This window comes from Mobula hypostoma, unplaced genomic scaffold, assembly GCF_963921235.1.
Source record: "Mobula hypostoma unplaced genomic scaffold, sMobHyp1.1 scaffold_103, whole genome shotgun sequence".
NCBI lineage: Eukaryota > Metazoa > Chordata > Chondrichthyes > Myliobatiformes > Myliobatidae > Mobula > Mobula hypostoma.
The window spans coordinates 334,818-355,885 of record NW_026948206.1 but is presented as its reverse complement, the minus strand read 5'-3'; the positions used below and the strand labels follow the sequence as shown (position 1 = coordinate 355,885).

The 21,068-nt window shown below is 45.1% G+C and overlaps 1 protein-coding gene across 8 annotated transcripts in view; it reads right to left on the bottom strand.

The window, feature by feature from the left end:
- Window positions 1-21,068, bottom strand: part of LOC134341818 (uncharacterized) — a 44,953-nt gene that overhangs the window by 7,759 nt on the left and 16,126 nt on the right. For 6 of the 8 annotated variants that reach the window (XR_010016868.1, XR_010016867.1, XR_010016870.1 and 3 more), the window contains one exon: window positions 2,598-2,783. The exons of the other annotated variants lie outside the window; for them this stretch is intronic. The gene's annotated coding sequence lies outside the window, so the exon portion shown is untranslated. The remainder of the gene's footprint in view (window positions 1-2,597; window positions 2,784-21,068) is intronic. 8 annotated transcript variants of the gene reach the window in all.

Below are 21,068 nucleotides of genomic sequence, written 5' to 3'. Positions count from 1 at the left end.
TGTTTGCTGCGAAGTTTCCTGCAGTGTAGCAGGAACAAAATGTAACATTATAAAGTAGAAAATGCTGGGAGCTCAGTACATCAGACGACATCTGTGAAAGGAGAAATGGTGGAAGACCTAGGAACACAAGTGGGATGGTTCAAGGTGCTGCCGACCTGCTGAGCGTTTCCAGTATTTTCTCCTCCTTACTTTAAATTTCCTGCAACTGTCGTTTTCTTTTTTTCTCGTCATTTTAATGCACAGATAGTAACTGATTGCAAAATGTCAGCAACACCTCAAACTGTGCAATTGCCACCCCACCCCAACTGGTTTGTTAGTTCTAAGTTCATTCTGACCCTCGTGTAATCCATCCCGTACAGTCAATGCTCACAGCATCCTTTCCTCCCACTGTCACTCTGTTACATTTGTTAGTCTCAGTTCATTCTGACCCTGGTGTAATACATCCCGTACAGTCAATGGTCACAGCATCCTTTCCTCCCACTGTCACTCTGTTACATTTGTTAGTCTCAGTTCATTCTGACCCTGGTGTAATACATCCCATACAGTCAAAGCTCACAGCATCCTTTCCTCCCACTGTCACTCTGTTACATTTGTTAGTTCTCAGTTCATTCTGACCCTGGTGTAATACATCCCGTACAGTCAATGGTCACAGCATCCTTTCCTCCCACTGTCACTCTGTTACATTTGTTAGTCTCAGTTCATTCTGACCCTGGTGTAATACATCCCATACAGTCAAAGCTCACAGCATCCTTTCCTCCCACTGTCACTCTGTTACATTTGTTAGTTCTCAGTTCATTCTGATCCTGGTGTAATCCATCCTGTACAGTCAACGCTCACAGCATCCTTTCCTCCCACTGTCACTCTGTTACATTTGTTAGTCTCAGTTCATTCTGACCCTGGTGTAATACATCCCATACAGTCAAAGCTCACAGCATCCTTTCCTCCCACTGTCACTCTGTTACATTTGTTAGTTCTCAGTTCATTCTGATCCTGGTGTAATCCATCCTGTACAGTCAACGCTCACAGCATCCTTTCCTCCCACTGTCACTCTGTTACATTTGTTAGTCTCAGTTCATTCTGACCCTGGTGTAATACATCCCGTACAGTCAATGGTCACAGCATCCTTTCCTCCCACTGTCACTCTGTTACATTTGTTAGTTCTCAGTTCATTCTGACCCTGGTGTAATACATCCCGTACAGTCAATGGTCACAGCATCCTTTCCTCCCACTGTCACTCTGTTACATTTGTTAGTCTCAGTTCATTCTGACCCTGGTGTAATACATCCCATACAGTCAAAGCTCACAGCATCCTTTCCTCCCACTGTCACTCTGTTACATTTGTTAGTTCTCAGTTCATTCTGATCCTGGTGTAATCCATCCTGTACAGTCAACGCTCACAGCATCCTTTCCTCCCACTGTCACTCTGTTACATTTGTTAGTCTCAGTTCATTCTGACCCTGGTGTAATACATCCCGTACAGTCAATGGTCACAGCATCCTTTCCTCCCACTGTCACTCTGTTACATTTGTTAGTTCTCAGTTCATTCAGACCCTGGTGTAATCCATCCCGTACAGTCAATGCTCACAGCATCTTTTCCTCCCACTATCACTCTGTTACGTTTGCTCCTGAGGCCACTGTCTCTACGCTGAGAGGCACGGACTACAGAGCAATAAAAATTTGCAACACTCCTTGCAGCTCTGAAGAAAAGATTTTCACTGTGCCTCGGTACATGTAAAAAAAACAATTTTAATCATGAGGAAATATTAAACAGCCTGGGTTGCTCCTTTAAAAATTCTGGAGGGACCATGCACACTTCTGAGAAACCCAGATACATGGAAAAAAAGATTTCATTCTCGCATAAGCCTACCGTGTGGAACTTTGTCACATGCCTTACTAAAATCCATATAGATCACATCCACTGCACTACCCTCATCTATATGCCTTGTCACCTCCTCAAAGAACTCTATCAGGCTTGTTAGTCACGATCTGCCCTTCACAAAGCCATGCTGACTGTCCCTGATCAGACCATGATTCTCTAAATGCCTATGGATCCTATCTCTAAGAATCTTTTCCAACAGCTTTCCCAGCACAGACGTAAGGCTCACTGGTCTATAATTACCCGGACTATCCCTACTAACTTTTTTCAACAAGGGAACAGCATTCGCCTCCCTCCAATCCTCCGGTACCACTCCCGTGGACAACGAGGACATAAGGATCCTAACCTTCTCTGTCTGCAAGAACACAACAGGCCAAACGGCCGCTTCCAGTCTGCTGGAAATATGTAAAACAATTATCGACCACAGGCATCGATCCAGGTGAAACTTGGATCCGAAACCGGACCGGGTAAAGTTCCCCAGGTACAAATCAATGGATGGGTTTAGTCCCGGCATCATCACTTCATCGCTGTCCTGGGACCAGAACCCAGGGGCTGAGCAGCTGCTCATCTCGAGCGGTTCGGTGCGAAGGTGCCACAACCCCGCCCGATCCGGGCAGTATGTGTCCAGGAAGCAGGACGAGGCCACCAGTTCGAGGAAGTTAACAGGACTTACCACCCGACATCAGGTCCCCCCCGCCCCGGGATCGGCCTCAGTACTCACCGATAGAAAATTGATCAATTTTCCCCGTAGTCAGTGATGCGCCCCGCGACTCCCCACTGATGATCCGCTTCAACACGGAACGGAACGAAAACCAAAGCCCAGCCGGGGACTGTGAGCATTCGCAAAGTGATGGTCATCAGAGCGGGGGTAGGGCTTCGGAAGAAAAACCCCGCAAATGCTGCAGATCTGCGTTGAAATGGGAGCCAGAAATTTGATCACGTGACGGGTTGTGGGGGGACTCCCGCCTGAACCTGTGACTCTGCTCCTCGCCCCTCACACGCTGCCCGACCCTGTTGCCGTATTTTCCACATTGTTTCATATTTTCACCAGCTGCATCGCCATTCTCATTGCTCTCCACCTCCGACCATCCCCTGCACAACTCCGTCTCAGATTTATCAATTCAATTCCCATCCCGTTCCGACACATAATTCAGACCCAAACAGGAATTGCGCAGGTTTCACTTAAATCATTTCGGTGTTTTTGCAACAGTAATTAATATTCACATTCCTCAGGGGCCTCATAAGACAGAAGTACTGAAACATCAAGTGAGAAACAGGAGGTGGCCATTCAGCCCCTCTAACCATTAACAAGATGGCAGCTGCTCTCCCATCTCAGCCACATGTTTTTGCCTGATCATCATTTCCTCGATCCCTTCAGTCTCCACACATCTGTTTTATGTGAAGACGATCACTGACCTTCATCGTCCTCCAGAAATCAGAATGGTGAGTCTCTAAAATAAATACTCTCTAACCTCTTTGATAATCCTCCATGGAATTAATTTCCATCTTCTGCAGCCCCGTGTTGCCCCAAACACTCACTTTCCACCCCCGACACTATTTCCACCTTCCCACCTCCCCCTCACCTGGATCCACCTCTCACTCCCCAGCTCTTGCTCCATCCCCACCCCTCACCTCTTTTCTCTGACTATTTCCCATCCACTCTCAGTCCAAAGGGAGGGTCTCGGCCCGAAATGTTGACGGTCCATTTCCCTCCACAGATGCTGCCCGACCCACTGACTTCCTCCGGCAGTTTGTTCTTTGGTCTGTATGACCCGTGTTAGTGTGGGGAGCGGGATTTTACACCATATTCCCGGTACAATCTCAACAAAACACAAATAATTGTCACTTTGCCCGGACCATTGGCCCCGCTTGCAGGGCAACAGTCTGTTGGTGTCTGTATAATCCGCGTTAGTATAGGGAACTGGATTTTACTCTATATTCCAGTACAACCTCAACAAAGCCCAAATAATTGTTATGGTAATTACCACACAACCATGAGAAAGCCTGCAAATGCGGAAATCCAAAGAAACACACACAAAATGCTGGAGGAACTCAGTACATCAGGAAGTATCCATGGAAAAGAATAAACGGTCGACATTTTGGGCAAAGAGCCTTCTTCATTACTGGGGGGGGGAAAGAAATCTGAATAAAAGGGGAGGGGAAAGAGGCGAGCTGGAATGTGATGGTGAAGTCAAGCATGGAGATGAAAGAATCACAGACTTGTCAGTAGGAGAAAGGGAAGGAGGGGATCCAGGGAGAAATAATAGGCTGCTGAGGAGAAATTAAAGTTCAGAGTGGGGAATAGAGAAGTTTGTGGGGTGGGGGATTTGTTTACTGGAAGGAGAATTCAATATTCATATAATTAGGTTGTAGGATGGAATACAAAATGTTGCTCCTCTACCCTGAAGCCGGTTTTATCTTGGCACAAGAGGAGGCCATAATTTGAGAGGTCCGAATGGGAATCAGAATTAAAATGGCTGACCACTGTGAATTCCCCCTTGTGGCAGATTATACAGAGAGCTTTGACAAAACTGTCTCCCAACTTATGGCGGTCTCACCAATGTAAAGGAGGCCGCATCGGGAGCACGGGACACAAAAGATGACCCCAGCGAAGTGTTGCCTCACCTGGAAGGACTGTTTTGGCCTCTGAATGGAGGTGAGGGAGGAGGTGTACGGGTAGGTGTAGTACTTAGGCTACTTGCAGCGATAAGTGGGTGGAGGGAGATTAGTGAGGAGGAATGAATGAACACGGGAATTGTTGGGGGAGTGATCCCTGTTGAAAGAAGAGGGTGGGTGGGAGCGAGGAAGGTAAAGATATGATTAGTTGTAAGATCTCTTTGGTGATGGTGGAAGTTGCAGGGGCTGCAGGGGTGGTAATTAAGGACAAGAGGAACTCTATCACTCTTACAGTGGTGGGAAGATGGGGTGAGCACAAATGTAAGGAAAACGGAGGAGACATGAGTGAGGACAGCATCAACAACGGAGGGAGGACAGCCACACCCTGGGAACAATGGAGGGAGGACAGCCACAAGTTGGGAACAGATGCGTACGAAGCAAAGAAACTGAGAAGGGGAAGAGCATTTTACAGGTGATAGGTTGGGAAGAGGAATGGTCGAGATAACTATGGGAATCAGTAAATTTATAAAGGAAGTCCGTTGACAATCTGTCTCCAGAGATGGAGACAGAGAGAGATCAGGAAAGGGGACAGTAGTGTTAGAGATGGACCCAATAACTCTTGCAATAATATGATGTACCTTTGACCTTCCTCCCTACCCACTGCACCTCAGTCCCTCACCATTTAAAACACAGTCAGTGTTTCTGTTTCTCCTACAGAAGTGGGTGATCTCACATTTCCCACATCGGGCTCCAGCTGAGCTGTTGTTCCCACTCACTCCTTTTGCCTCCGTTACCCCGAAACCTCTGGACAACAGACACAGAACATCGAACATTACAATACAGGCCCTTCCGCCCACAATGTTGTGCTGAACCAATTAATTAAGTAATCAAAAGTCCAACTAAATTAATTATTTCTGCCTGCACAATGCCAACAATCCTTTCATTTCTCTCACATTCAAGTGACAATCTAAACACCTCTTACAAATCCCCAATATTGCTGCCTCTACCACCACCGCAGGCAGCACATTCCAGTCGCACCACTCTGGGGGGGGGGGGGAGGAACTTGTCTCTCTCATCCTCTTTGAAACCACCTCACCTTAAATGCAAGCTGTCTGGAATTAGATATTTCAACCATGAGAGAACGATACCGTCTATCTACACTACCTATGCTTCTCATAATCTCAGAAACCTCTACCTAGTCTCAGGCCAGCCTGCACCACACTAGAGAAACAATCCAAGTTTTAACCCAACCCAAGATCGAACTTTCCTAGGAAATGGACTTCTGTGGAACATTCAATTTAAATTCATTTTCCTGCAGCACAGAGTTTGTCCAACCTCTCATTACAGCTCATGCATTACAAACAATGTCCACACACAAGACCGGAAACTTCTGCTTTATTGCAGAAGGAAGAACATCCAGCCCCATCTGCAGAAGCACGAACCTGGGCCAAAGACAAAGCCCAGACACTGCCAGTTCCTTGATCCTGGAGCCCCATCCCAGGATTATAGTCCAGTCACCAACACTCTCAGGACTCTTTCCAGTCGGTAATATGCTGCAGTGTCTTGTCTATTCCCAGTTCTAAAATTAACACCCCTCCCCCATCCCAAAACAGAACTGGAACCTGATGATGCTTAACTGGGCAGGGAACCCGGGCTGTGGGTCACCAGAAACTGGGAATATATTTTAACTTGTCTCCAGCAGGTAAATTGAGCACATTTGTTCACTTATGTTATTACTGAGCAGGATCTGGAGCAGAGAAATTGGCCGCCACAACTCCCGTAGTGTAACAAGAACAAAATCTTTTAATATAAAATTGAAAATAAATCACTGGAAACTCACTGCAGGTTTTTCTTCTTTTTGATGTACAAATATTGACTGACTGCAAGATGTTTGCGACACCCTAAACAGATTTGTATAAATGCAATCCCTACATTCATTAGTTATCTTCTTCATTCCAACAAAGGATTCACATTCCAGACAGTGAATTCTCAAGGCATCCGGGCATCCACCCCGGCTCCTGAGGCCACTGAGGGACAGTTACCAGAGAGAGACAAAAATGTTCAACACCCTGTAGCTCTGGTGGGCTGTTACCCTGGTGATGGAGGAAGTGGCTCAGGAAAACGAACTGAAATATGAAATAACAGACTCAACTTGACATGCTTTGAGTTTCATTATGACAAAGATGAACAGAGAAAACTCTAGCAGGATCTCCCAGTGGCCACACATTTTAATTCCACATCCCATTCCCATTCTGACATGTCTGTCCACGGCCTCCTCTACTGTGGAGATGAAGCCACACTCAGGTTGGAGGAACAACACCTTATATTCCGTCTGGGTAGCCTCCAACCTGATGGCATGAACATCGACTTCTCTAACTTCCGCTAATGCCCCACCTCCCCCTCGTACCCCATCTGTTACTCATTTTTATGCACACATTCTTTCTCTCACTCTCCTTTTTCTCCCCCTGTCCCTCTGAATATACCTCTTGCCCATCCTCTGGGTCACCCCCCCACCCCCCCCGTCTTTCTTCCCGGACCTCCTGTCCCATGATCCTCTCGTATCCCCTTTTGCCTATCACCTGTCCAGCTCTCGGCTCTATCCCTCCCCCTCTTGTCTTCTCCTATCATTTTGCATCTCCCCCTCCCCCTCCAGCTTTCAAATCCCTTACTCACTCTTCCTTCAGTTAGTCCTGACGAAGGGTCTCGGCCTGAAACGTCGACTGCGCCTCTTCCTATAGATGCTGCTTGGCCTGCTGCGTTCACCAGCAACTTTGATGTGTGTTGCACGTATCAGTTAAAATCAGTTATAAATGTCCAGTGCAAGTTAAAAGTGTCCAAAGCACAGTCAGGTAGAGCAGCTATTTAGCAGTCTGACTGCCTGTGGGAGGAAGCTGTTTAGTAGCCTTGTGGTTTTAGTTTTGATGCTTCTGTAACGTTTGCCTGATGGCAGAAGAACAAACAGTTCATGGAGAGGGTGTGAGGGGTCTTTAATGATGTACCGTGTCTTCTGGAGGCATCGCCTCTGAAAGAGGTCTTGGACAGAAGGGAGGGAGACCCAATAACCTTCTCTGCTCCCCGAACCACCCTCTGCAAGGCAGTACTCTTTTCCATAGATGCTGCCTGGCCTGCTGAGTTCCTCCAACATTTTGTGTGTGTTGCTGGTTCCACCTCCTTCTTTTCTGGACTTTCTCTCCGTGAGGACATGTTTTGACCCATTCTCTCTGGGTACATAATGATATCAAACACCTTTGCCCCGGGTATCAAATTCCACAGGTCAACCAACATTTGACTAAAGTAATTGTTCTCGTCTCAGTTATAAAGTGATGCTTCTTTATCCTGAGGCTGCACTCTCAGATCCCAGACTCTGTCTAATTAAGACATCCTCTCCTTTCCCACTGTAAGCAGGCTTGTTGTTATTCAGTTGGTGTAAATCATCAATCCCACCCACACCACCCCCCCTTCAACCACCATCCCTCTGAACTCCACTGAACACAGGCCCAGAGCCATCAAATGATCCTCATGCATAAAGCTTATCATTCCTCAGCAACAACTGTACTGAACACATTTCCAGGAAGAACAGGACAACTGGAACCAGGATAATTTTACTGGGAAAAGCTCTGGTTTCTTTACTGTTCTACTAACTATCACAAAACAAGCACTGATACACTGGTTCATTTCCAGCAGATTTAAAGTACTCCATGGTGAATGTAATAAAGAGAAACTGGAATTATAGAAACGCTCAGCAGGTAAGGAACTGACATGGAGTGAGGAACAAAGTTAACAATTCAGTTTCCTAACCATTCATCAGAATGGATTCAAATATCATCCAGTTTTTAGTGCAAATTTTGGGTTGTTCTCCTTGAAGCAGTGGGGACTGAGGGGAAATCTGGTAGAGGTTTATAAGATTAAAAGAGGCAGAGACAGAGTAGACAGGGAGTATCTTTCTGCTGTTTAGAAATATCTAATATCAGAGGATATGCATTGAATGTGTGAGGGAGTAGATGCCTGTGATTTGCCGTGGTGTTCCTACCATTTCCGATTCACAATCTAAGGTGAAACTGGAACCTAATGACCCTCTGCCTTGGCCGGAGCTCAGGCTGGTTCCCCGGTCTGTAGATTGTGAGAGGATGCGGATACACTTCAGCCTGTCCCCAGCAGCTAAACCGAGTACATTTGTTCACTATCTTCTTGCTGTGTGGGATCTCGCCCAGCACTGTTTGCTGCGAAGTTTCCTGCAGTGTAGCAGGAACAAAATGTAACATTATAAAGTAGAAAATGCTGGGAGCTCAGTACATCAGACGACATCTGTGAAAGGAGAAATGGTGGAAGACCTAGGAACACAAGTGGGACGGTTCAAGGTGCTGCCGACCTGCTGAGCGTTTCCAGTATTTTCTCCTCCTTACTTTAAATTTCCTGCAACTGTCGTTTTCTTTTTTTCTCGTCATTTTAATGCACAGATAGTAACTGATTGCAAAATGTCAGCAACACCTCAAACTGTGCAATTGCCACCCCACCCCAACTGGTTTGTTAGTTCCAAGTTCATTCTGACCCTGGTGTAATCCATCCCGTACAGTCAATGCTCACAGCATCCTTTCCTCCCACTGTCACTCTGTTACATTTGTTAGTCTCAGTTCATTCTGACCCTGGTGTAATCCATCCCATACAGTCAATGCTCACAGCATCCTTTCCTCCCACTGTCACTCTGTTACATTTGTTAGTCTCAGTTCATTCTGACCCTGGTGTAATACATCCCATACAGTCAATGCTCACAGCATCCTTTCCTCCCACTGTCACTCTGTTACATTTGTTAGTCTCAGTTCATTCTGACCCTGGTGTAATCCATCCCGTACAGTCAATGGTCATAGCATCCTTTCCTCCCACTGTCACTCTGTTACATTTGTTAGTTCTCAGTTCATTCTGACCCTGGTGTAATCCATCCCGTACAGTCAATGCTGACAGCATCCTTTCCTCCCACTGTCACTCTGTTACATTTGTTAGTCTCAGTTCATTCTGACCCTGGTGTAATCCATCCCATACAGTCAATGCTCACAGCATCCTTTCCTCCCACTGTCACTCTGTTACATTTGTTAGTCTCAGTTCATTCTGACCCTGGTGTAATCCATCCCGTACAGTCAATGGTCATAGCATCCTTTCCTCCCACTGTCATTCTGTTACATTTGTTAGTTCTCAGTTCATTCTGACCCTGGTGTAATCCACCCCATACAGTCAATGGTCACAGCATCCTTTCCTCCCACTGTCACTCTGTTACATTTGTTAGTTCTCAGTTCATTCTGACCCTGGTGTAATCCATCCCATACAGTCAATGGTCACAGCATCCTTTCCTCCCACTGTCACTCTGTTACATTTGTTAGTTCTCAGTTCATTCTGACCCTGGTGTAATACATCCCATACAGTCAATGCTCACAGCATCCTTTCCTCCCACTGTCAGTCTGTTACATTTGTTAGTCTCAGTTCACTCTGACCTTGGTGTAATCCATCCCGTACAGTCAATGCTCACAGCATCCTTTCCTCCCACTGTCACTCTGTTACATTTGTTAGTCTCAGTTCATTCTGACCCTGGTGTAATCCATCCCATACAGTCAGTGCTCACAGCATCCTTTCCTCCCACTGTCAGTCTGTTACATTTGTTAGTTTCAGTTCATTCTGACCTTGGTGTAATCCATCCCGTACAGGCAATGGTCACAGCATCCTTTCCTCCCACTGTCACTCTGTTACATTTGTTAGTCTCAGTTCATTCTGACCCTGGTGTAATACATCCCATACAGTCAATGCTCACAGCATCCTTTCCTCCCACTGTCACTCTGTTGCTTTTGCTCTGAGGCCAGAGTCTCTACGCTGAGATGCGGTGACCACAGAGCGATTCAAACGTGCAACTCTTCTTGAAGCTCTGATAGGCTGTTACCCTGGAAACGGAGGAAGTGGCTCACCAAAAATAACCGAAAAGGGAAATAACAAACTGAACCTCATATGCTGCGAGTTTGATCATGAAAAATATTAACACTACAGCCATTTTGAAATGATGAATCTAAAATTGTAAAGGCTGCTTTTAACCATGTCCCGTGCTGTATTCAATCAATCCTCTGGTAGTTCTGGCTAACAAAATAATGTTTCCGACTTAGCGAGCAATAATGTATTAACCTCTGCCATAAATAGACCCAGTGACGGCCTCAACCACCATCTATTGCAACAAACTCCACACATTGACCACTCTTTGGCTGAAGAAGTTCTCTCATCTCAGTGTTAAAGGGAAGCTTGTTTATTTCGAGGCTGTCCTCTCAGACCACAGACTCCCCGTCTGAAGGAAATATCCTCACCATGTCCACTGTGCATCCAGGCTGTTCAGCATTCTGTAGGTTTAAATAAGATCCGGTCCACCTCTTCACCTGAACTCCATAGAGTACAGGCCCAGAGTCATCAAATGTTTGTCCTACAAAAACCCTCTCATTCCTGAGACTACTCTTGTGAACCATGTGAGCAGCAATTGTACTGAACACATTTCCAGAAATAACAGGGAAAGTGGTACCAGGATAATTCAGAGGGAAAAGTTGTGGTTTCTTTTCTGTTCCACTGAGTATCACAAAACAAGCGCCTGTGCACAGGTCCATTTCCAGAGGAACAAAGTCAGCGGTTCGGGTTCACAACCGTTCGTCAGAATGGCTTCAACTATTTTCCGTTTTTAGTGCAGATTTCCAGCATCTTGAGATTCTGTCTGATTTCCACCGAGTGACAAACAGGTGACAGTAAGGGGGGATTTCCAAACACAGATTGAACACCAAACTCACGGGTCTATTTCTACTGTTGTAAACACGGAACAGCCCATTTACTCACAGCTTCTCTTTGTGAGGGATGGAATGGTAACTCATCCTTTCCTTGGTATAGCAGTCATTACTTCCTAAGGAACTCCAGAAACAAACATCTGCGCTTAGAAAATAAATACTTGCTCAACACCTCATAAACCTGTGCAGCTTGAACCCCGGGTCCATTATACTTGGATCTAAAACTGGGATATCCCAGGACCCAACATCACAGGGTCACACTGCTGAATCTGCCACTGACAGACCCCCGAATCCTCACACATCGTCCCCACATCTCACTTCGAGTGGTGTACATCGAACATTGAAAACCTACAGCACAATACAGGTCCTTCGGCCTCCAATGTTGTGCCGAACCCGTACTTACTTTGGAAATTACCTTGGGTTACCCACAGCCCTCTATTTTTCTAAGCTCCATGTCCCTATCCGAAAGTCTCTTTAAAGACGCTCCACCAATGTCGCTGGCAGCCCATTCCATGCACTCACCGCTCTCTGCGTAAAAATATTACCCCTGACATCTCCTCTGTACCTACTTCCCAGCACCTTAAAACTGTGCCCTCTCGTGTTAGCCATTTCAGCCCTGGGACAAAGTGTCTGTCTATCCACATGATGAATGCCTCTGATCATCCTGTACACCTCTATCAGGTCACCTCTGATTCTCCGGTGCTCCAAGGAGAAAACGCCGAGTTCACTTACCAAATTTCCTTAAGGTATGCTCCCCAATCTGGGCAAAATCCTTGTAAGTCTCCTCTGCATTCTTTCTATGGTTTCCATATCCTTCCTGCAGTGCGGTGACCAAAACTGAGCATAGTACTCCAAGTCGGGTCTGACCAGGGTCCTATGTTGCTGCAACATTACTTCTCGGCTCCGAAACTCAATATCACGGTTGTTGAAGGCCAATGCACCCTACGCCTTCTTAACCACAGAGTCAAGCTTTGAGCAGCTGTGTAGCAGCTTTAAGTGTCCAATGGACTCAGACACAAAGATCCCTCTGAAACTCCACGCTGCCAAGAGTCTTACCATTAATTCTATATTCTGCCATCATATTTGACATACCAAAATGAACCGCCTCACAATTATATGGTCTGAACTCTATCAGCCACCTCTCAGCCCAGTTTTGCATCCTATCGATGTCCCGCTGTAACCTCTCACAGCCCTCCACACTATCCACAACATCCCCAACCTTTGCGTCATCAGCAAATTTACTAACCCATCCCTCCACTTCCTCGCACAGGTCATTTATAAAAATCATAAAGAGTAGTGATCTCAGAACAGATCCCTGAGACACACCACTGGTCACCGACCTCCATGAAGAATATGACCCTTCTACAACCACACTTTGCGTTCTGTGAAGCCAGTTCTGGATCCACAAAGAAATATCCCCGTTTATCCCATGCCTCCTTACTTTCTCAATAAGCCTGGCATGGAGTACCTTATCAAATGCCTTGCTGAAATCCATACACACTACATCTACTTCTCTGTCTTCATCAATGTGTTCAGTCACATCGTCAAACAATTCAATTCGGCTCGTAAGGCACAAACCCATGTTGACTAATCATATTATGCCTCTCCAAATGTTCATCAATCCTGCCTCTCAGGATGTTTTCCATCAACTTACCAACTACTGAAATAAAACTCACTGGTCTATATTTTCCTGGGCTATCTCGACTCCCTTTCTTGAATAAGGGAACGACATCCGCAACCCTTCCATCTTCCAGAACCTCTTCCATCCCCTTTTATGATGCAAAGATCATCGCCAGAGGCTCAGCAATCTCCTTTCTCACCTCCCACAGTAGCCTGGTACTTCTCCTCCTGTCCTGGTGATGCTTTATGCTTTCCAAAAGCTCCAGCACATCATCTTTCTTAATAGCTATATGCCCAAGCTTTTCAGTCCGTTGCAAGTCATCCGTAGAATCGCCAAGATCCTTTTCTGGTGTGGATACTGATGGAAAGTATTCTTTAAGTACCTCTGCTGTCTCCTCCGGTTCCAGACACATATTTCCACTGTCACAGTTGATTTTTTCTGTTCTCTCACGTCTTATCTTCTTGCTTCTCACATACTTGTCGTATGCAATGGGGGTTTCCTTAATACTCCTCGCCAAGGCCTCCTCATGGCCCCTTCCAGCTGTCCTAATGTCATCCTTCAGCTCTTTCCTGCTAGTCTTATAATCTTCTGGATCTCTATCATTACCAGGTTTTTAAACCTTTCGTAAGATTTTCTTTTCTTCTTGACTAGATTTTCAACAGACTTTGTGCGCCACGGTTCCTGTACCCTACCATTCTTTCCCTGTCTCACTGGAACGTACCTACGCAGAACCCCATGCAGATATCCCCTCAACATTTGCCATATTTCTTCCGTACATTTCCCCGAGAACATCTGTTCCCAATTTATGCTTCCAAATTTCAGACAAATAGACTCATATTTCCCCTTCCTCCAATTAAATGCTTTCATAACTTGTCTGTTCCTATCCCTCTCCAATGCTATGGTAAAGGAGATAGAATTGTGATCACTATCTCTAAAATGCCCTCACACTGAGAGATTTGACACCTGACCAGGTTCATTTCTCAATACCAGATCAAGTACAGCCTCTCCTCTTCTAGGCTTATCCACATATTTCTTTCTATATCAAGAAACCTTCCTGAACACACCTACCAAACTTTACCCCATCTAAACCTCTTGCTCTTGGGAGTTGACAATCAATACATGGGAAATTAAAATCTCCCACCACAACGCCCCTGTAATTATTACACCTTTCCAGAACCCGTCTCCCTATCTGCTCCTCGATGTCCCTGTTACTATTCAGTGGTCTATAAAAACACACGGTAGAGTTATTGACCCCTTCCTGTTACTAACTTCCACCCACGGAGACCCAGTAGACAATCTCCCCAAGGATATATGGTGTATCAGAAGGATAGGTTAGTCGGTAGAGGGGGTGGTGTGGCCCTGGGTATAAGAAACAATATTAAATCATATAAAAGGTATGACATAGGATCGGAAGGTGTAGCGTCTCTACGGGTTGAGTTAAGAAATGGCAGGGATAAAAGGACCCTAATGGCAGTTTTATACAGGCCTCGAAACAGCATCCGGGATGTGGATTACAATTTACAGCAGGAGATAGAAAAGGCGTGTCAGAAGGGTAATGTTATGATAATCGTTGGGGATTTTAACGTGCAAGTGGATTTGGAAAAAACAGGTCAGTACAGTACCTGAAGAGAGAGAATTTGTAGAATTTGTAAGGAGTGGCTTTTTTAGAACAGCTTGTTGTTAAGCCCACTGGGGAATCCTCTTTTCTGCATTCGGTATTGTGCAATGATCCGGAGGTGATGAGAGAGCTTAAGGTTAAGGAACCCTGAGGGAACAGTGGTCACAACATGATTGAGTTCCCTTTGAAATTCAAGAAGGAGAAACTAAATTCTAATGTGTCGGTGTTTCAGTGGAATAAAGGAAATTACAATGGCATGAGACGGGGCCTGGTCAAGGTTGACGAGAAAGGGACATTTGCAGGAAAGACAGCAGAGCAGCAATGGCTGGAGTTTCTGCGAAAAATGAGTGAAGTGCAAGACAGATATATTCCAAATAGGAAGACATTTTCGCATGGAAGGAGGACAGTACCGTGGCTGACAAGTGAAGTTAGAGGCAAAGTAAAGACAAAACATAGGGCATACAAGGAAGCCAAGCTAGTGGGAGGTAGAGGATTGGGGAGCTTTTCAAAAATTGCAGAAGGAAACTAAGAAGGTCAGTGGGAAGGAAGAGATGAATTATGAAACGCAGCTGGCAACTAATATCAAAGAAGCTCTTAAAGATAGCGGAATCAAAGGTTATGGGGATAAGGCAGAAACTGGATACTGATCGAGGATAATCAGCCATGATCACAGTGAATGGCGGTGCTGGCTCGAAGGGTTGAACGGCCTACTCCTGCACCTATTCTCTATTGTCTATTGTCTAGAAGCTGCTAAGTTTTTTTTTCAGTGTATAAAGGGTAATACAGAGTTGGGGGTAGGTATAGGACCAATAGAAAATGATGCCCGAGATATTGTAATGAGAGGCGAAGAGATGACTGAGGAATCTGAATACGTATTTTGCATCAGTCTTCACAGTGGAAGGCATCTGCAGTATACCGGACATTCAAGGGTGTCAGAGAAGTGAAGTATGTGCAGTGAAAATTACGATTGAGAATGTGCTCAGGAAGCTTAATGGTCTGAAGGTTGATAAATCTCCTGGAACTGATGGAAAGCACCCTCGGGTTTTGAATGGAGTAGCTGGAGAGAAGCATTAACAATGATCCTTCAAGAATCGATAGATTCTGGCATTGTACCGGATAATTGGAAAATTGCTAATGTTACTCCGCTATTTAAGAAGGGTGGGAGGCAGCAGAAAGGAAACTATAGGCCTGTTAGCCTGACGTCGGTGGTTGGGAAGTTGTTGGAACTGATTGCTAGTGATGAGATTACAGAGTACCTGGAGGCACATGACAAGATAGGCCAAGGCCAGCACGGTTTCCTGAAAGGAATGTTATACCTGTATAGCCTACTACAATTATTTGAGGTGGACAAAGGAGAAGCAGTCGATGTGGTGTACGTAGATTTTCAGAGGGTCTTTGACATCGTGCCGCATACGAGGCTACATCGAAAGATAGGAGCCCAGGAATTACAGGGGAGGTACTGGCATGGGTGGAGCATTGGCCGATCGGCAGAAAACAGGGAGTGGGAAGAAAGGAATCTTATTTTGGCAACCAGCCGGTTACCAGTGGAGTTGAACAGTGGTCGATGTTGGGACGTTGCTTTTTACGATTTATGTCAATGGTTTGGACTATGGGATGAATGGCTTTGTGGCTAAATTTGCTGACGATATAAAGATAGGCGGAGGAGCGTGTAGTGTTGGAAAGAGAGCCTGCAGACAGACTTAGATAGTTTAGGGGAATGCGCAGGGACGTGGCAAATGAAATACAATGTGGGAAAGTGTATGGTCATGCACTCTGGTGGAAGAAATAAACGGGCAGACTATTCTTTATATGGGGAGAGAATTGAAAATGAGAGATGCAAAGGGAGTCCTTCCGCAGGATACAATAAAGATTAACCTCCAGATGGTGAAGAAGGCGAATGCAATGTTGGCATTCATTTGTAGATGTATAGAATATAAGATCAGGGACGTGATGATGAGTCTGTATAAGGCACTCGTGATATCACACAGAATATTGTGTGCATTTTTGGGTTCCTTATTTCAGAAAGGATATACTGACATTGGAGAGGGTTCAGAGAAGATTCACAAGAATGATTCCAGAACTAAAAGGATGAGGAACATCTGGCAGCGCTTGTGTTGTATTCCCTGGAGTTCAGGAGAATGAAGGGGTATCTCATAGAAACTTTATGAACGTTGAAAGGCCTGAAGAGATTAGATATGGCAAAGTTATTTCCCATGGTAGAGGAGTCTAGGACAAGAGGGCACGACTTCAGGATTGAAGGACATCCATTTAGAACAGAGATGCGGAGAAACTACTTTAGTCAGAGGGTGGTAAATCTGTGGAATTTTTTGCCAGGAGCGGCTGTGGAGGACAAGTCATTGGGTGCATTTAAGGTAGTGATGGATAGGATTTTAATTAACCAGGACATTAAAGGGTATGGGGTGAAAGCAGGGGAGTGGGGATGACTGGAACAATTGGATCAGCCCATGATTAAATGGCGGAGCAGACTAGATGAGCTGAATGGCCTACTTCTGCTTCTATATCTTATGGTCTTGTGGACTTCTTTCTTTTCTGCTGCCATGACACTATCTCTGATCAGCAGTGCTACGTCCCCACCTTTGCCTCCCTCCCCATCCATTCTGAAACATCTGAAGCCTGGCACTCTAAGCTGCCACTGAGCCATCCAAGTCTCTGAAATGGCCACAACATCATAGCTCCAAGTACTGATCCATACTCCAAGCTCATTTGCTTTCTTCAAAGTACTCCTTGCAGTAAAATAGACACACTTCAGACCATCGGTCTGAGCGCGTATCTGCCTATCCTACCTCTGCACTGTCTACAAACTTTCTGTTGGCGAGCCAACCGTCCCTTCCTCCGCCTCTTCAATTCGGTTCCCACCCCCTTGCAATTCGCATTTAAACTCTCCCCAAGTGCCTTAGCAAACCTCCCTGCCAGGATATTCGTCCCCCTCGTATTCCAGTGCAACCCGTCGTTTTTGTACAGGTCACGCCTGCCCCAAAAGAGGTCCAAATAATCCAGGTATCTGAATCCCTTCCCCCTACTCTAATCCCTCAGCCACGCATTTATCCTCTACCTCACTCTATTCCTATATTCACTGTCACACGGCACAGACAATAATCCTGAGATTACTACCATTGACGTCCTGCTTCTCAACTTCCTTCCATACTCCCTGTAGTCTGTTTTCAGGACATCCTCCCTTTCCCTGCCTATTTCGTTGGTACCAATATTTACCATGACCCCTAGCTGTTCTCTTTCCCTCTTCAGGATATCATGGACGCGATCAGGAACAGCCCGGACCCTAGTACCTGGGAGGGAAGCTACCATCCGTGTTTCTTTCCTGCATCCACACAATCCTGTGTCTGACCTCGTAACTATAGAGTCCCCTATCACTGCTGCCATCCTCTTCCTTTCCTTACCCTTCTGAGTAACAGGGCCAGACTCTGTGCCAGAGGTGCAACCATTGTTGCTTCCCCCAGTCAGGCCGCACCCGCCCCCCAGAGTACTCAAGCAGGTGTACTTATTGCTAACGGGTCAGCCACAGGGGTACTCTCTTGTCCTTCCCGGTCCTGACTGTTACCGACTTACCTGTCTTCCAAGGCCCCGGAGCTACTTGACTCTTCTCTATCACCTCCGCACTCTGCCTGACCAGGTCATCGAGCTGCATCTCCAGTTCCCTAACACGGTCCCTCTGGTGCCGCAACTCATAACACCTGGCTCAGAAGTGGCGGTCGGGGAGGCTCGTTGTCTACCAGACTTCCCACTCCTGACACCCAGTACAGAACACCGGCCTCACACACATACTTCCTGTTTCTATTCTTCACAAGTAACTTAGCTCGCCCCGACGCATTATCACCTGGGCCCATTGAGCCAAAGCCCTCCTGCTCTGATTTATTCTACTTAGACACCCGCTTTATAAAGCTGTCTTCTTTTTAAACTCAGCTTGCGCAGTCGTGCCTCGATGGGGGATTTTCCCAAAACCGATGTCCAGCTGCCCAAGACTTCTGATTCATTGTGGAAGGAGGGACATCCAGCCCCAGCTGTAGAAGTACTGACCTGGGCCAAATCCCAGACATTGAGAACTCCATATGCCTGGTGTTTCCCAGGATTACAGCCCAAGCACTAACTGGCCCAGGACTCCTTGCTACTGGTAATATGCTGCAGTGTCCCGGCCGTTAGGAGTTCAAAAACTAACACTCCTGTGTCAACCTATGGCAGAACAGGAACCTGAAGATCATCTGACTGGGCCAATGATCCGGTTGGAAAACCTAGGCGTGGGTCATTAGATGCCGGGGATATGTTTTACATCGTCTTCAGCAGCTAAACTGAACACATTTTATCATTACCTCATTGCTAAATGAGATCTTGCCCAGCTCAGTTGGCCGTCATATTTCCTGTAGGCTCACTGGAATAAGATCCTTTTAATAAAAAATTGAAATTAAAGTGCTGGAAACTCGGTACATCCGATTGGATCTGTGGAAAGAGATACTGTGGAAGACCCAATATCAGAACTGGGACTGTCCAAGTTGCTGCCTGATCTGTTGAACGTTTCCAGCATTTTCTTTTTTTTTACTTTAAATGATGCACAACTACTTACTGATTACAAGATGTTTGTGATGGCCTGAAAAAAGTTGCACAAATGTAATGCCCACATTCATTAGTTTTCTCTTCATTACAACACAGGGATAATGCAGTCGATATAGTCAATGCTCACAACAACCTCCCCACCCCACTATCTTTACCAATCTTTTAATTTTTTTTTAAAAAGTACATATATATACAAACAAGAGAACTATCTCAAATACCTATAGCGATAACAATACATATAAAAGGTAAAATAAACATTGTCAAGATCATACGTAGTATTCATCTAATAGTATATAATAAAAAAATAAGATAATCAATAAGATAATCAATTCTCCTCTTATCATTTCATAAAAAGAAAAAAAGACAAAGAAACTTTTGTAATTTTATATAGATTAAAAAACTATTCTCTATAAGCAAAAACAGAAAATAAAACGAAAAAGAGAGAAAAAGGAAAAAAAAAGGGGGGACTGGGCAGCCCATACTGAGAGTAAGAGCAAGAAAAAAAGAGGAACTCTCTGATCAAATCCAGTTTCGAGAAAGTAACTGGAAGAGCAATACATCAAACCATATGAAAATATTGAATAAAAGGTCGCCAGGTTTCTTCAAATTTAAAGGATGTATCAAATGTCTGACCTCTTATTTTCTCAAAACTTAGACAGGATATAATGGAGAAAAGCCAATAAAATATAGGTGGATTGAAGTCCTTCCCTTTAAGCAAAATTGTTCTCCTAGCCAATAAAGTTGAAAAAGCTACCATCCGTTGAGCGGAAACAGGAATACATCCTGCTTCTGGTGGAATAATCACAAAAAATTGCTGTAAATAAATTTGGTTGTAGATCCAAATTCAAGACTTTTGATAAAGTTTTAAAGACATCTTTCCAAAAATTAACTATCTTGATACAAGACCAAAACATATGGGTTAAAGTATCTACCTCAATATTACATCTGTCACAAAGAGGATTAATATTGGGAAAAATACAGGCTAATTTATCTTTTGACATATGTGCCTGATGTACTACCCCACCCCACTATCAATCTGTCACATCTGCTCCTGAGGCCACTAACTCTCAATGAGGGACAGTGACTAGAAGCAAGGTAAAGGCTGAAGTCTCTGAGCTTCTTGTCGATACTTCACTCCTTTGTATGGCTACTGCTCTGCCCATGACTGCAAGGAACTGCAAAGAATTTTGGACTGAGCTGGAAGCATCATACGAACAAGCCCTCCCCACCCCACCCCCCCAGCATGGACTCTTCCTACACTTCCTCCTGCATCGGAAAAACAGGCCGTGTACTCAAAGATCCCCACAACCTGGGACATTCTGGCTGCAAACCCAATCCCCCATCGGGGAAGAGATACAAAAGCCTTAAAATGCGTACCATCAGGCTCATGGACAGCTTCCTGTCTGCGGTTGTAAACCGAATGAATGGTCTCCAGTACAATAAAATGGGCGCGACCCCACAATGTAATTCGACGTGACCTTGCCCCATACGTCTATCTACACTGCACTTTCTCTGCAGCCATAATGCTTTGTTACAGTTATTGTTTTGTTATCTATCAGCTCAATGTACCGTAATAAAGTACTGATACGTGCGGATGGTACATCAGACAAGATTTTCACTGTAGCTGAGTACATGACAAGAATAAACAAATTCCCCATTTTAATTGTGTGGAAATATTAGACAGACTGAGCTTCTGCTTTGGAGCTTCAGAGGGAAACTTAAAAGAACTGTTGTCATTTCTGAGAAACGCAAATAAATGGAAAAGTTTCAGTCTTACATTAAGATCTCCGGTAACTGGGTCTCCCATGTCAATATCAAAATAATGTTTAATATCACTGGCATATGTCATGAAATTCGTCTTTGCAGCAGCAGTAGAACCAACTACATTACAATAGATTTTAACAACTGTGAATGACAATAAGAACATACATGTTAAATGGTTAAATTATATAAGCA